The sequence below is a fragment of the Ambystoma mexicanum genome, chromosome 8 (genome assembly GCF_040938575.1).
Source record: "Ambystoma mexicanum isolate Mex_15411 chromosome 8, UKY_AmexF1_1, whole genome shotgun sequence".
Lineage (NCBI taxonomy): Eukaryota > Metazoa > Chordata > Amphibia > Caudata > Ambystomatidae > Ambystoma > Ambystoma mexicanum.
The window spans coordinates 1,565,033,560-1,565,049,451 of record NC_090929.1 but is presented as its reverse complement, the minus strand read 5'-3'; the positions used below and the strand labels follow the sequence as shown (position 1 = coordinate 1,565,049,451).

The following is a 15,892-nucleotide window of genomic DNA, read 5'->3' as shown; positions in this document are numbered from 1 at the left end:
CTGCTGAATTCTTTCAAGAAACGCGGAAGATCAACTGAAGGATTGGTTGTCGGAGAAGGCTGGATAATGCACAGGTGGGATTGACCTCTGCAAGCAATGTTTAGCCCTCAAAGTTCTATGTTTCTGCTCTATTCCCTCAAAAAAACGAATAACAAAATAACAAGGCCGAAAAGGTTGAATTCTTTCGTCGAATTTTCGACCTTTTTGTGCTCCTTTTCACAAAAAATTGATAGGGGAGTTGGGTATGGGAATAAATTAATTTAGGGGGTATGTGGCCTGGGGCTGCGGGATGTCTCTCCCCGCATTTAAAAAAAAATGGCATATTGGACATTCGATTAAAACAAATTTGATATTTTGGCCTCATTATTTGTTATTCAGTATTTCAACGTAGAACCATTTCTGCAGTATGGCACTGCAGCCTTGAAGCAACAAAAGACACTCATACATCTTATCACAACATTGGGTTTCATTACAAGTATGGCGGTAAGGCAACAACGGCGTCGGTATCGCGGCGGCACCGTTGCTACCGTACCGCCATACTAAGAGTTCTGCTCGCGGGTGCCCTTCCAGCCACCAGGTCTAACCTGGTGGCCGTAGTGGCACCCGTGAGCAGAACATGAGGGTAGTACCAGTACGGTTATTAACGGTACCGTTGCTACCACCTTCCCCATTCCCAATGAGCCATATGGGGCTCAAATGGGAATGGGGATGTACCATGCCCGGCACCCGCAAAAGAGCAATTACCGGGTAATTGCCCATTAGCGGGTGCCAGACCTGGATGCGAGTTTGGAGGTAGCCTACCTCCCACCTCGTAATGAGGCCAATTCTGTGCACATTGGCAGGGTTTGGTGCTACGTACGTACATGATTTATTTTGGTATACAAACCATAAAATCCACGTTATCACAAAATTCATCACATTAAAGTAATCCAAAATCAAAATCATCCCTAGAGCATTTCTTGATGACATAGCAGCCAACATTCCATAGGAACCCAGTTTAAGAAGAGACAATTCCGTGGCAACTCTGCTGGTCGGAAAGCTCTGCCTTTGGCAAGGGTCTGAACTTACAGCAAAAGCAGGCTAGAATACCCAAAGGAAACAGAACCAGGACAAAAACGTTATTTATCTATTTATTGCAGTTTTTAGAGGTTCCAGCTACGGGCACAGGCTTTTGGTAGCGCCTCAAACGCAAAAGGTGAGCGGATGGGGAAATCAGATCTTTTACAGCCTTTGGAGACATTAGGCATCATTATGGGTCCAGCGGTAACCGTGCCGGTGCTACCAGCAGGTTGCTGCCGGACCAGTAATTATTTACCGGCGCCTGACTTCCCGGTGCCACCGGGAGATTACAACCCCAGCAGCCCAGAAAGTCTAGCGCTGGCAAATTGTAAGTCCCCATTCCCATAGAGTCCAATGGGTTGTTAACAGTGCCGGTGCCGTTGTTAACGGTCCTGGTGCTTCCATGACGGGTCTGCCTTCCGTGGCCGCTGTGCCCGGCAGGGTCAGACCTATTGGGCACAGCGGCTCTGGCAGGAAAACCTGCAGTTTGCTGGTCCAGAAACAACAGTGCCGGTAAGTTGTTTCTGGACCAGCAAACTTAGAATGAGACCCATTGATTAGTTAAATGCAGAAAAGGGAATAGAGAGACGGGCATAGTAAAATACAACACCGCATAGACATAACTGAACAACCAGTGCACAGACAATATGTCAACCAAACTGTTGGGGGCAGGAGGAGAAAGGGGATGAGATTGCTAATTTTGGGTGCAGGAGTGGACCAGCATTTGGGTGGAGGTGACAAACAAATCCATAGTGTAATAAAGTGTCTGGGTATCAAAATAGAAGGGTTTTCTTAAAGGGGGTATTTTCAGTTGTTTTGCAGAAGTGACAGTGATTATCTGTGGACCTAATGGCCATGGGCAGACTGTTCCAGAGGGAGGCTCCCGCAGCACCTAAAGAACAGACTGCTGATCTCAGGTGCTTGGAGGGATATCTCTTTACGCTTTGCCTAACACAGAGTGGTCCATTTCCCCAAAAGGTGGTGTGGATAAAGCACAGATTTTCAAGTCAGTAATTGCACCAGCAGGGAGCCAATGGAGTGAATGTAGTGTCGGCACTCTGGGGCCTGGGTCTGAGACTCAGAATGTGTCTCGTGGCTCTGTTATGAATAGCTTGAAGTTGTGGGATGAGGTTGTTAGGGGGAACCAACAGGAGGCTATTACAATAGTCAAGGAAAGAGAGAACCATTGCCGACATCACATTTACTCTTTGACTCATGCTCACGGGGGATATGGTGCATTTTAAAACCTGAATCAGGTCATCAAACTCCTTTGTGAGCACTTATATCTGCAGTCAAAGGATAGGACATTGACAAATATGGCACCAAGTTTCTTGGCATAAGAGATTAGGGTGGGGCGGAGGTACTCCAAGGGCAGAAAGTCATGCAAACATTAGAGCAGGGGGAACAAAGTTGCTGATTTACACAATCTCAGACTTTGTGGCATTCCCCGGCCACTGTCTTCCCCCCACCCCAGATTTACCTGATTGTTGTGGTGTCGGCACTCGCAGCTGCCACCGCCGCTGCTTCCTTTTTCCGTTTATTCGGCGTTAGGCCGCCATGGAATTGGAAGAGGGGCTTTGTATGGAGCCCGGCCTCGCTTTCCACGGCAGCCATATTTGAACCGTCTTTTTGTTCTGTGAATGGGATGCCACGAGGCAAACCATTCACGGAGCAAAAATACTTTCAATTAGTTTCGTCCGAGCACATGGGACGCTGCTAATGGCGTTAAGCATTCATTCCAAGGGCTGTGAGTTAAGGCAAGGGATTTGTTCATCCCCCTGATTACGAGCAAGAGGAACTGCACTCAAAAAACGGAATAGTCCAGCAATGTGACAAAAGTGAACTCTTTATTTGAAAATCTTCAACTGGGATCAAGGCATGGGCAATGCATAATTTTTCAATCCTTTCTAGTTGATCTCGGGTCTGTCGTCCCGTTTTGAGGTGGTGTGATGTCACAAAATAAAGATTCATTATTAAAACCTAAGGTGGAACAAGATTGGTTAATAATATACAATGGGCCTCATCACAAGGTTGGCGCTCCGGTAAGAACGGCACCGGTAAGGCAATACCGGCATCCATTACCGGGCTGGTGCATCATGACCCTAGATGCCGTTGCTACCGGCATCGCCAAGGACCCGCTGTGGCCGTCCACCACCGTACCGGCACGCGGGCACGCGCGCATATGGGGAGGCCTTAATACCGGCATGCCGCAAAGAAGGGGAGACCACGAGTCACACGTACAAGTACATACCGGCATCGAGATGCCTGTAAGAAGGGCCACCATGATGCCAGCAATACCGGCATCGCGGACCACCCGTAAACAGCAAACTGCTGTGTAACCAAGTGCCACAGGTGCACTCAATCAGCACAGGTGGAGGCAATGGAGTCAGGGTCAGCATAAAGGAGCACACCCACACACCACACCCCCCTCCAAGGCAAAATGCTACCACTTGTACTTGCCATTCTGGGCCTGGAGGACATGCCTGCACTGCTACTCCTTGAGCAGGCAGTACAACAGGAAACACAGAGGAGACGCCGGAGGAGAAGGAGGGTGAGACATGCCCAGCAAATACCACCAGTGCAGGCAGTCGCTCCCTGCAGACAGCCAACAATCCAACGTATAAAGTCCAATCCATTTGACTTAACCCCAGCACAGATCCACACCCTGTACCGCCTGGACAGAGACACCATCACCAACATAGTGGAATTAATACAGGACGACTTAGTCAGCCTAATCAACATCCGCACAGCCACCCCCCCTTTGCTGAAGGTGGCATCTGTGCTCCACTTCCTGGCCACAGGCACTTATCAACACACAGTGGGCCAAATGCATGGCATGTCCCAATCATGCTTCCCTGTTGTGTTAAACCAAGTGCTGGATGCACTACTGAAGCACGCAAATGCCTACATATCCTTACCGAGGACACCACAGTAGGCAAATGCCACCAAAATAGCATTCCATGCACTGGCAGGCATGCCCAATGTAATTGGTGCCCTCGACTGTACACATGTAGAGTTGGTAGTCCCACATGCCGTGGAGGCGGTCTACCGCAATCGGAAGCTATACCATTCCATCAATGTGCAGATGGTGTGTGATGCCAGCCAGATAATAACACACTGCTGTGCCAGATATCCAGGATCCACGCATGATGCCATGGTGCTGCGGAACTCCTCACTACTCCGCTACATGGAAGGAGACGTTGTACGAAGTGGCTGGCTGTTGGGTGAGTCTGCCCTCTGAGCCATGGGGGCAGATGGATTGGGGGGGGGGTACATGCATATGCTAGGGGAATGCCCTCTGGGCCATGGGGGCAGATGGATTGGGGGAGGTACATGCATATGCAAGGGGAATGCCCTCTGGGCATGGGGGCAGATGGATTGGGGGGAGGTACATGCATATGCTAGGGGAATGCCCTCTGGGCCATGGGGGCAGATGGATTGGGGGGAGGTACATGCATATGCTAGGGGAATGCCCTCTGGGACATGGGGGCAGATGGATTGGGGGGGGAGGTACATGCATATGCAAGGGGAATGCCCTCTGGGCCATGGGGGCAGATGGATTGGGGGGGAGGTACATGCATATGCTAGGGGAATGCCCTCTGGGACATGGGGCAGATGGATTGGGGGGAGGTACATGCATATGCAAGGGGAATGCCCTCTGGGCCATGGGGGCAGATGGATTGGGGGGGAGGTACATGCATATGCTAGGGGAATGCCCTTTGGGCCATGGGGGCAGATGGATTGGGGGGAGGTACATGCATATGCTAGGGGAATGCCCTCTGGGCCATGGGGGCAGATGGATTGGGGGGAGGTACATGCATATGCTAGGGGAATGCCCTCTGGGCCATGGGGGCAGATGGATTGGGGGGAGGTACATGCATATGCTAGGGGAATGCCCTCTGGGCCATGGGGGCAGATGGATTGGGGGGAATGGTAGTTTCTTGAATCATCCGCAGACACACAGCCCTCACATATGCATGCAAAATGCCCCTAGCCAAGACATACATTGCCTGGTGCTTTAAAATCCTAGGACCCTAGGTCGTGTATGTCACACAAGGCTCCCTCTATGGATTGGCATGCACTGTACAGGGCTGACAGGCGTGTGGATGTGGCTGCCAATGACGAGATAGTGCACATGACCTTTAATGATGTACAGGCTGAGCACACCTGTCAACTGAGCCTCATCCTCACACATACCTCCTTCTGCTCCCATGTAGGTGATGCTGGATATCCCCTGAAGCTGTGGCTACTCACCCCTGTCAGGAACCCGCAGAACGGATACGAGGAGGACTTCATTCGTGCACATACACGTACACGTGTGGTCATTGAGCAGACGTTTGGCCTTTTGAAGGCACAGTTTCGCTGCATCAGCAGATCGGGAGGGGCACTCATATACGGGCCTGAGAAGGTGGGCAAGATCATCACGGCATGTGTAATGCTACATAACATGTGCATCCGGCGGAACATACCCCTACCACCTGATGTGGAGCTGCCACCACCTGGTGAAGTAGAAGGAGAGGAAGGAGTAGAAGTAGGACATAGGCCAGGACGTGAAACTCGTGAGGGTCGCGCAGTGCGCCAAATGGTCATAGACCAATCATTCTGATGTACTTTGATGCAGAGGGTGCCATGTGTTGTGAACTGTGGGCACTGGGTGTGTGGGCACATGCGCGCGAATCACCATGAAGCAATAAATTGACATGCAATAAATCAGCAATGTCCACTCATGTGATGTTTGTTACACAACTGGTGTATTCATGAGGAATTAAGTACAACATGATACAACAATCCACGCCCCCATCACCCCTCCACCCGCCCCCAACCTACTCCCATTCCCCCAAACACCCCAGTACTACACACTACACCCACCATCACCCCTCCACCCACCCCCAACCTACTCCCATTCCCCCAAACACCCCAGTACTACACACTACACCCACCTCCACCCACCCCTTAACACCCAAAGTCAACTATGGCACGACATGTGTCTGCATGTATGCCCAAAGGGATTATGCAGGGTGGCCCTGCTACTGTTGAGCCCCCTTGGGAGTTGGGGGTTGGATCTCTGTGCAGCGCGAACTCCGCAGGGACATGGGCACAGGGCTGGTCTGCCTCAAGCCCGATGGCGTGGATGATGCGGATGACCCGGATGGTTGTATTCCAAGGGGCCGGGTTTGCCGTTGGTCCATGCGGTCAGCAATCCTGGTGAGGATCTGAGCCAAGGCATTGAAGCCATCACGCAGTTGCTGTGCATTTGAGTTAATGGCCTGGATAACGGATGCGGTGCTGTCCTGGATAATACGGCGTGTTGTCTCCCCTTCAGCAAGGTACTGCTGCACATAGCCTTGCATCACCTCCTGCCAGGCCTCCATGCTGGAGAGACGTCCCTCAAGGTCCCGTATGGCAGTGTGGGTTGTGGTTGGTGGGTGATGTGGTGGCACAGCATGGATCATGGGACTGTGCATGGCCGGAGACCACTGTCCATGGCTGCCCTGGTCGGATGTGTCCCGCTGAGGTGTGTCCTGTGGAGCGGCCTGCGGGCTTGGTGTGTGCACTACAGGCTCTGAGTGGACAGGTCCTGCATCGCCCTCATTGTCCGGCCCAGCTACCTCATCAACACTATGATCAGCCGATGCAGCCATCTTCCCAATTGTGCTGGCAGCAGCAGAATGTGTGCCATCCTCCATGCCTGCTGTGTCCTCAGCCAGTGTGGATGGTGTGACCACGGATGCAGGTGCAGGTGTCAGCTCTTCCTGTGTACTTGTCTGTGGTGCTTTTTTTGCACCGGTTCTTGGCCCGCTTCCCGCATGCCCCATCCTTGGTCCACTTGAGGTTTATGGACCTGCGCCATCAGATTGCCTCCTAGGCATTTTGGCTGGTGTTGTGCATTGTGCACTCCCTTGCGATTCATCACTGTCAGCATCCGTACCTGTGGGGGACAGAGAGTGGCAGGAAATCAGTGATTGTTCCACTTATATTGTGCATGCATTAGTCATTGGACATGTGGCACCATCTGATCAGTTGCATTTGTGCATTTGTAGGGGACTGTGTACATGCAATGTTGAAGAGTGGATTCTGATAGCGCAGTCGTGTCCACATGTACACATTGTTGGGTGCAGTTGCACATTGTTGTGTTTTGGGAGGGTCGTCCTGGGTGGCACATGCCCATGATATGTGTCTTGTGGGTGTATTCGTGTATGACCGCAACATGCATTGGGATGGGATGGTGGTAGACCCAGAATGCATACATGGATATGTGTAGGTGTGCATGATGGCCCATTTGTTGGCTGGTGTAGCAGCCACAATTGGGGGAGGGTGATTATGATTATTTTTACTGTTACAGTAGGGACACTCACCTTCATCTGCCGATGTTGGCACGCCAAAATCTGCTTCACCGACTCCTTCGATGGACTCCATGTCTATGATGGAGCTGCAGGTCTCCTCCCATCTGGCCAATTTCAGTGGGGAGTGTGGTCCTCCTCCTGTTGCCAGCCCCTGGCTCCGATTAGCTGACAATATGTGCTGGACTCTCAGCCTGAGGTCGCCCCAACGTTTTTTGCAATCACGCACTGTGCGTGCGGTGGTGCCGACTGCACTTACTTTCTGGGCAACTTCTTCCCAGATGGCCTTTTTCCTGAGCTGGGCTGGACGCCTGAGGTCGTTGCAGAACACCACTTCTGCATTTGCCACAAGGGTGTCGGCCAACATGTTCAGCCCGGGTGGTCTTAGACATGTTGTCAGTGGTGGCCTGGGGGTTGGGGTGTAGAGGGTCCTGTAAGTGGAGGATGGCAATGGATTGTGTTTTTAAAGATGGCCGCCATGGCATTTCCCGTTCCGGCGCGATGACGTTACTTCCGGGTCCGGTATTGACGCACTCGTTATTTGCACTATGTTAATAACGGTAACGGTATTTAGGGGTTGCTGAGGGCAGAGCCGTTCTGTGCGTATTGGTCAATGCCGCTGTGTGGGGGTTTGGGGGTCGTTACCGGCATGGCGGTACGACCGTAATCGGCATGCAGGGATGCGCGCGCCCGCGCACTCTTAATCGTCCACTATGTGCGGGTTGGTGCCAAGCCGGACATGTTATTACCGCCATGCCGGTTCGGCAAGATTTTTAGCGCCAACCTTCTGATGAGGCCCAATGTGTAGTGAATTAGTACATGGATTGGGTGAAACATATCTGGTGGCCCCTACTGCGATCACCTCCTAAATGTTGAAGCTACCATTAATTCAGGTTAATGTGCTGTGATTGGGTTATGCAACAAAATGTGAGCTTAGCATGGAAGGTTAATAGGGATTGGTCAAAGAGGGTCTTCTCAGCCTTGGAGCATTGGAAAGTTACAAGCCCAAATGCAACAATTCACGGTGGTGAGAACTTCCCAGAAGGTGCTGCATGTTCTCAAAACTTTACCATCTACGATCCTCTAGGCATTGAGACAGAACATTAGGCTTTGAACCTGGTATTACATTTGTATCATCCTGCCTTTGGTTGGATGGTAACAACAGCCTCAGCCTGGCTCGAATGAATAGGCTTGTCTCCCAGGTAAACATCACGTGTGCAGGGACCACAAACCCCATGTTAGTTGCGTTTAGCAGCAAGCAGTTCATATGTATTGTTGTGCAACTTGCTGTTATTTCATTGCAAGAGTGTGTCTTTCCTCTAAGTGGGTCATAAGCATGTTCTTTGTGTCTGCAAGCAATTTAATTTAAATGTCTGCGTAGCTTCATGCAGGGGTGCATATGTGCTTCATGTCGATTGCATCTATGTCATAGTTTCAGTTGTGATGTCATCGGCTTCCGCATGGTCTCAGTCAGTCTTCCTGCTTCAGTGACTGCAAGCTTATATCTTTATTGACGTCATCAGTATAGGGTCTAAATGGCTGTCTCAGTGAATAGCGTTTCTCACACCTGCGATACAATGACGATGGAGATGAGGGACCCGGGAACGATGTACACCTTTCATTTCTCTGCCACCAAGATCAGAGTGGGATAGGTGCAATGAGGACCACAATTAGGTCTCCCTCTTCAACTGAAGAGGATGGTAACGGCCAAGGGCCCTCGTTAAAAGCACTTGCTTCGCTGGCCTATACCACTCAATCCAGCCCTTGGAATGGGTGCTTAACACCACAATATGCCTGGAAAGCAGGTCTGGAATTGATGTTATGTTATCTTTCATTAGTATAGCGCCACTTGCCATAATTTGTGGCATCAAAGTGCTGTGCATGTCATAGGGGCAAGCAAAGGAGTAGCAGGGAGCATGCAATAGTAGAAAGGGTAGCTAATGTTTGTATATATTTGGGATAGGAGGGAGGATAGATAGGAGGACCTAGAAGTCCTGAGAAAAAAAGATGAAAAGATGAAAGTCTTGTCTAAAAGACCATGAAACTTCCTGGAAGCAGGGAACACTCCTCCATCCCTCTCCCTGACACTTCCCCATCTCCCTTCTCCCTGCACTGGACGTTGTCATGCTTGCACAATCTGAATGACACAAGGCCTAGTAAGATCGTTTGTATGTCCTCCCTCTATCTTCCCGCCCCTGTTTTATCACACCTAGCAACACTTGTGTACAGGTGCGTTATAAATGATTTATGGTATCATATCGCATATAACGGTTTGCAATAAGTCCACATTTCTAGCTGAGAGTTGCAATGGCATTCACGCATACAAAGTTTCCAATCATCTAGTCCTGAGTCGGAGACAGACATTCAGAGATGTAGTGAAGAGGCAAAGCAGGGCCACGGAGACTGAAGGCAAACTGTGCATCACCCACATAGGTTTGGAAGATTGTGGTGTGCAGATGGAAGAGGTTGGTAAGGTTTCAGATAGGTACTCAATAAATAGCTATGGGGAAAGGATGGAGACTTGTGGTTCTCAAAAGAGTTCAGTTGTCGGTTTTGAAAGTAAAAGGCCAGATCTGACCTGAATCTCTCAGTCAAAAAGGTAGGATTTAATCAGATGAAGGCTGGGACAGAAATGCTAAAGCGGCGAAGGAGGGCTTTGTGGTTAACAGTTTTGAAGGCCACTGACATGATGAGAAGAATGGTAATGGGAGGGGAATTAGTATGCAATAGCATAAGTGGTTCATTTTGTATGTAACAGAAGGCAGGTTCAGTACCTCTGGCTGGTCCCAAGCCCAACTGGTAATTGTCAATAGGACCATGCACCTCACTGCACCCAAGCAGCTCACATGCAGTCCATTTTTCAATGGCTTAGTCTATAAAGGGAGTGTTGCCACAAGGGCGGTAATTCACAGGGGTGTTTGTTTCTGCATTTACTTTTTTAAGGAGAGGTGAGATATGAGTTATCTTCAGAGAATGTGGGAAAACACCTGTATCCAAAGAGTTGTCAACCAAGCCCGTTATGGCTGGTGCAGGGTTGCGAACATTGTCTTTAATCATGTTGGCAGGACCAGGGGCAACCTGCTCTCTACAAGGCACCTAAAAAGCATGCACGTGGCATATCCCTAGAGATGCGTAGGGAAGCCGCTACCTCAATGTCTTGGACTACTCCTACGGTCCCCTTTGGAATGCCACCCTCGGCAGAGCTTTAAGGCGAAGGCAAGAGGTGATGATGGCTGGAAGGTGTAGAATGAATCTTAAACCTCTGGCAGGTCATACACACACCCAAGGCAGGAGCCTGGGAGCCTTAGGAGGTTAGCCTGATAGTTAGAGGAGTGGGCAGTCCTGTCTTCCTCTCCACCAACCCTGGCTTTTCTTATCTAAGTCCAGGGGAACCCCAGGCTAGGGAGGGAGCAGACAGTCATTCGTACTAAGCTTCAAAGACATGCCAAAAGCAGGTGGAATTGTGACCTGCGGAACTATTCGAGACCAGCAAGTGCACCATCTGTCGAAGGTATGAGTCAGACACTGTACACCGCGGTGCTTTATCACATACACTGACGGTAATTTTGCCTCAAGGCCGATCCTGTTTTTATGCTCCATCCGGGTGACTGTGCAGTTCCACGCACACTGTGACTCTGAATATTAACACCTGCGTTGCTCTGTGACCCAGCGCTCAAAGGGAGGCCTTTAGAGGGCGTTAGCTCTCAACTCCTGTTCAAATTGACTTTGCATTGAGCAACGCTTCTGAGAGCTGTGATGCACCTGCACGTCACAATTTCGAATCCTGACTAGGACAACTCAGCCTTTTGTCGCTACAGGATACATAACAGGAGTTCTGTTGGCTTGGGTGCCAGAGTCATATTTACAGCTATGGGGTGCTCTGCTGAGGCATTGGGTTTGGCTGCCATTACGATTGTGGCCTGGTCTCAGGTTTGGTATTGTTAGTGATTAGGGACCTGAACGATCTAAGATGGCTGCCATTATCCTATTGGTGGATGGCAAAACAGTTCTGTTCCACTGGACTTCCCATTGTAACATGGCTGCTGTGAGCACAGCCCTCCCCCTTCATTGGCTAGTGTAACTATCTGCCCGGCTTGTGATTGGGGCAAGGGTGCTTTCGACTAGTTCCCTGTGTTTATGCTGCCTCTGCTAGAGATTCTCTGTACCGTTTTCTTGCAATTATATATGATTTTTGATCCCACCAGTCCTTTTCATCATATTATGATGTGCCCTTTCTCCCTCTTAATGCTGACATTTTCCTGTGTGGAATCTTGTCCCTTCTGCACACTGATCAGGCAGGAGTGGGTGGCAGCAGAGAAGGGCATTTCTTTGCAATATGGATCCAGGGAGCGGGAAAACACGGAGCATCAAGTTCATGAGACAGAAGGAACACTTTCTGAGAAAGAAACGACCCTTCAGTCTGCAGGACTTTGCACAGGAGAGCCCTGCAAGGGAGAGGCACACAACCAAGCAACAGGCAGTTTCTGCCTGCCTTCTTTTTTTAAATTTAAATCTTTTATTGATAGAAAGATCACAGCACACAAAAATCGAATCTGAACCAAATAAAGCAGTAAGAATAGAAAAACCGAAAAAGGAAAAGAAAACCCCCACTCGCGAGAATCGGGGCGATACATACACAGAAACAAAAGCTAAGTACAATGCAGTTCAGTCCAAATTATTCCGGACCGGGAGGCTCCTAAACCCCATTCTGGGGCCGAGCCCACAATGAGTCTTCAGCCCATGCACACATGTGCAATTATCCATCCCCAACCGGGTAGCAACCACATGTCTCTCCCAGAGTCCTTCAGCAGCAAGACCCAGCCTTCTTTCCCTTTGCCCTTCCACCGGTCCCTCCCCAGATGTACCCCATCCATGCAAATCACACCTGTGATATTTCAGATGTACTGTTCATACAAGTACCAAAGGCGTTGCACCTCTTCAAGCCTCGCCTATTGACATATGCTTGTCTCTGCATTCTACATAGGCTGGACACCAAACCATCCCAGACTCTCATAAGCGGGCCTTCCCGCGATTTCCAGTTCATAAAAATGGCTTCCAGGTGGTGAACAGCCGAATATGACATAGCTTGACCACACTGCCATCATCATGACCATATTCCACAACCATACCAAAAATCATACCCACAGTGCCCGGGATCACCCCCCAAAACCTCTGTACCACAGGGCAAGACCAAAACATGTGACCCAGCATACCTGGCCATCCACATCCTCGCCATCAGTCAGCAGACAACACCAGTTTCATTGCAACCATCTTGGTTGGAGCATAATAAAACCTTTGAATGATTTTGTATGGGACCTCTCTGTTGCCCACATTATAAGAAACCTTGTTAATAAGGGAGAAGAAGGAGTAAATATCCCCGCAATCCAGCTGGGTGTCTAATTCAACCGCCCACTGTTCAGCTAATATCCCGATCCTTCCCACGTTATTTGGGATGCTGAGTAGATAGAAGGCCTACAATTTAGGAAACTTCAACTGCTCGTTCTCTAATTCTAACTCGCAGCTCAAGGGGCTGCGGGTAAATGTGGTCTCAATCACCTGGGCATGGATTGCTGAGATCACTGCATTGTGTTCCATTGCTTGGCAATTAAAATGCCTCCCCAGCCTCAGCGAAGAGTAAGGGGACCCCATCTTGAAATATATCTCTTATGCGGACATGCCGCCATGCATCGAGGTCAGGCCATCTCTCCCTCCCTCAATGGTTAGGAAAGGTGCCCCAAGGCTGACCCACCCCTGGAATGACTTAACATATACCCTGTCTTTTTCCCTAGCTGCTACCAGGATTGTAGCAATGAGCCGACTATAAGATGCAAGGTAATCTGGCATTGGATGAGAAACACGGAAGGGCCACCACCTCCTGAGGCATGAGGGGTCGTAGAGCCACCAATTCAGCTGCATTCCAACTGGCCCTCTTATTTGGGTTAAGCCACCATTTGACCAGCATGCCTGCGATGTCAGACAGTAGACAGCGTCAGCCCCCCATTTTGTTTGGTGGTGCAGAGTCACACATATTTCAGATTAGCCTTCTTGTGCCGCCAGATACATTTCTCGATATGTCTATCAAGGTTGCGTCTCATCCCGGAAGGCAGAGGATAGAGAATCATTTGTGCCAGGTATACCAGCTTGGGAAGTACATTCATTTTCCCCAAATTAACCCTCCCCTGTAGGGAAAGGGGTAGTGTGTTCCATTTGTTACATCAGAGTGGCAGATATGTAGGCATTCCCCTTATTTGGGACATAGATACACAGACAGAATGCCAAATGCATTGAGTGTTCCTTCTGTCTTGTTAAACATGCCATACAAGTTCACTGTCAACATATGAGTTTGCAGATATGACCACTAAGACTCACTAAGATGGTATAAGACAATGCTGTGCATGTCTCTAGAAACAGCCCCATAACCTGAGTATATTACATAGATGACTACATAAGGCTCACTAAGACAATACATGCCAAGGTTTTTCATGTCTCTATATATATCCCCATTTACTGTAGTGTACTGTAATGCCAAATGATGTGGAAGCACAGCAAGAACGTGAGAGAAGTATTCAGAGGGTAGATATAAATATGTTATCATCATTATCACATTCTGACCACTTTGAAGCACTACATTTTTTACACCTCTCCCCTTTTGCTTGTGTATTGAACCGCACATATCCCGTGCGCCACACCTTCATTCCAGACCTTAGCCCCAGCACTGTGCCAGATATATGCCTGTTACTACATTGCCATCATTTTGTCCCTTGTTCTCCAATTCATTTAGGAGATTAGAGACATCACCACGTAATACTATAGTGTCTATAAACGTCTGAGTTCACTCCAAGATGGACGCCACACCTAATACAGGGTGAATTAGTCCTTTTTCCCTATCTCCACTCACTGAAGTCTTCAGGATTTACACAAGATAGCGATCGGCACACATCCTTGCTCCCCTGGTTACCGACGCTATGCGCGCTGCAGTACCACTGGAAAGAGTACGTCCCCTGCTCGCCAAGTACATTTTTTACCTTCCGCTGATACGTAGCGATCCAGCATTATATTATATAGTAACATATACACCCAATCCGCACATTCATACTTCTAACCTAGAAGATACAGCCCTGTCTAGGATCATCTTTCCTGATTCCACACTGATAGCCCGCATCTAACCGAGTGGAACATTACTGTCTGCCTTATTGAGCATCAATAGTGAGTCGTACTTCCAATATCCATTACTAAATCTTGTTTTAATAATGACGGCAGGAACAGACCTAATATTGGCTGACCAGACTTAAATAATTTTCAGCAGGGTTCCGGACCCACTATGCGGGCACGAATAACAATGAGCGTTTATACCCTCTTGGTTAAGGGAATACCCTATTGAGGCAGATATACACAGACAATACACCCAGCGGTGAGTTGAAATCATGTCTACCAAGGACCTCTCTTAGTTCTCTTCACTTTAACTACCCAGGCACCTATGAGGAAAGCCTTTTTCACATATCTTGAGGATATTGTCATTAAACACACTGCCTTGTGCACCATCTGTCCTCATCCCCTCGTAGAGTATGACTGAACAAGGTAGAAAAATGTTGCTATGTTGATGAAATTGCTCATAAATGGTGTCTAAGTTATCCTCGCCCCTCTCCTTTCTAATATTTAAGGGACAACTAGGCTCATTCAGTTGTACCTACCTACAGTTTTGAACTCAATTGGACTTTCAGTGCAATGCACTCCGTATACCCAGCTATACTCTCATGGTACCTGTAGATTTGATTTCCCACATGAAATGATGTACTCTATCTGTATCCAGTCGAGCCATCAGTGGCCAGCAATAGTTCTAGCCATAAGTGACCTGCAATGTAATCATTTTGACTGTGTTTTTGTTCCCCGGTACGAGATTAAGTTCCCAATTGATTGTTTACATTGTTATTACATGAAAACTATCAGTTTGATTTTCGCATCTTTGATATTTTTGTTGTATAATGATTTGACTGTATAGACATGAGTTACAACACACTCATTGTGTCTTTTCTTTATGTATTTTCAACAGTCCAATTAGGCTTTTGAAGAAGAGGAATCCCCCCGAAACGCGTCAGCTGAATCTATTGGACTATTGAACACACCTTGCTTGCATATTCTTCACAATTAAATTGCCTTTTTCGCTGCACAAGATTTAGCTTAACGATTTTTTCATGGACTTGGTTACTGTAACCGCACATTACTAATGATTGAAGGACTTTAGTCCATACCAAATTACTAACCGCCCTATAGGCGGTAGCATATAGTATGCAGGGGACAGGAGGATTCCAATCTTGGATCCTCTTTTCCTGTCTTGTATATAGTGGAGGCCTTGTCCCAGAGCTTCATTTCCTCCCCTCAGGTCCGGTCTTTGCGTCAGGCAGCCCAGGCGGCTGCCTGATATCAGTCAGGCTCTAGAGGGCGCTGCACCAGCAGTCCACAGTGCCAGTGCTAGAATACACGTGTAACACGTT

At 48.8% G+C, this 15,892-nt stretch overlaps 1 long non-coding RNA gene across 1 annotated transcript in view; it reads left to right on the top strand.

Moving 5' to 3' along the window:
* LOC138473813 (uncharacterized) overlaps positions 1-15,561 on the top strand; it is a 456,617-nt gene extending 441,056 nt beyond the window's left edge. Inside the window, exon 3 of the long non-coding RNA XR_011268932.1 lies at positions 15,451-15,561. This is a non-coding gene — a long non-coding RNA (uncharacterized lncRNA). The remainder of the gene's footprint in view (positions 1-15,450) is intronic.
* The last annotated feature ends 331 nt before the right edge of the window (positions 15,562-15,892 follow it).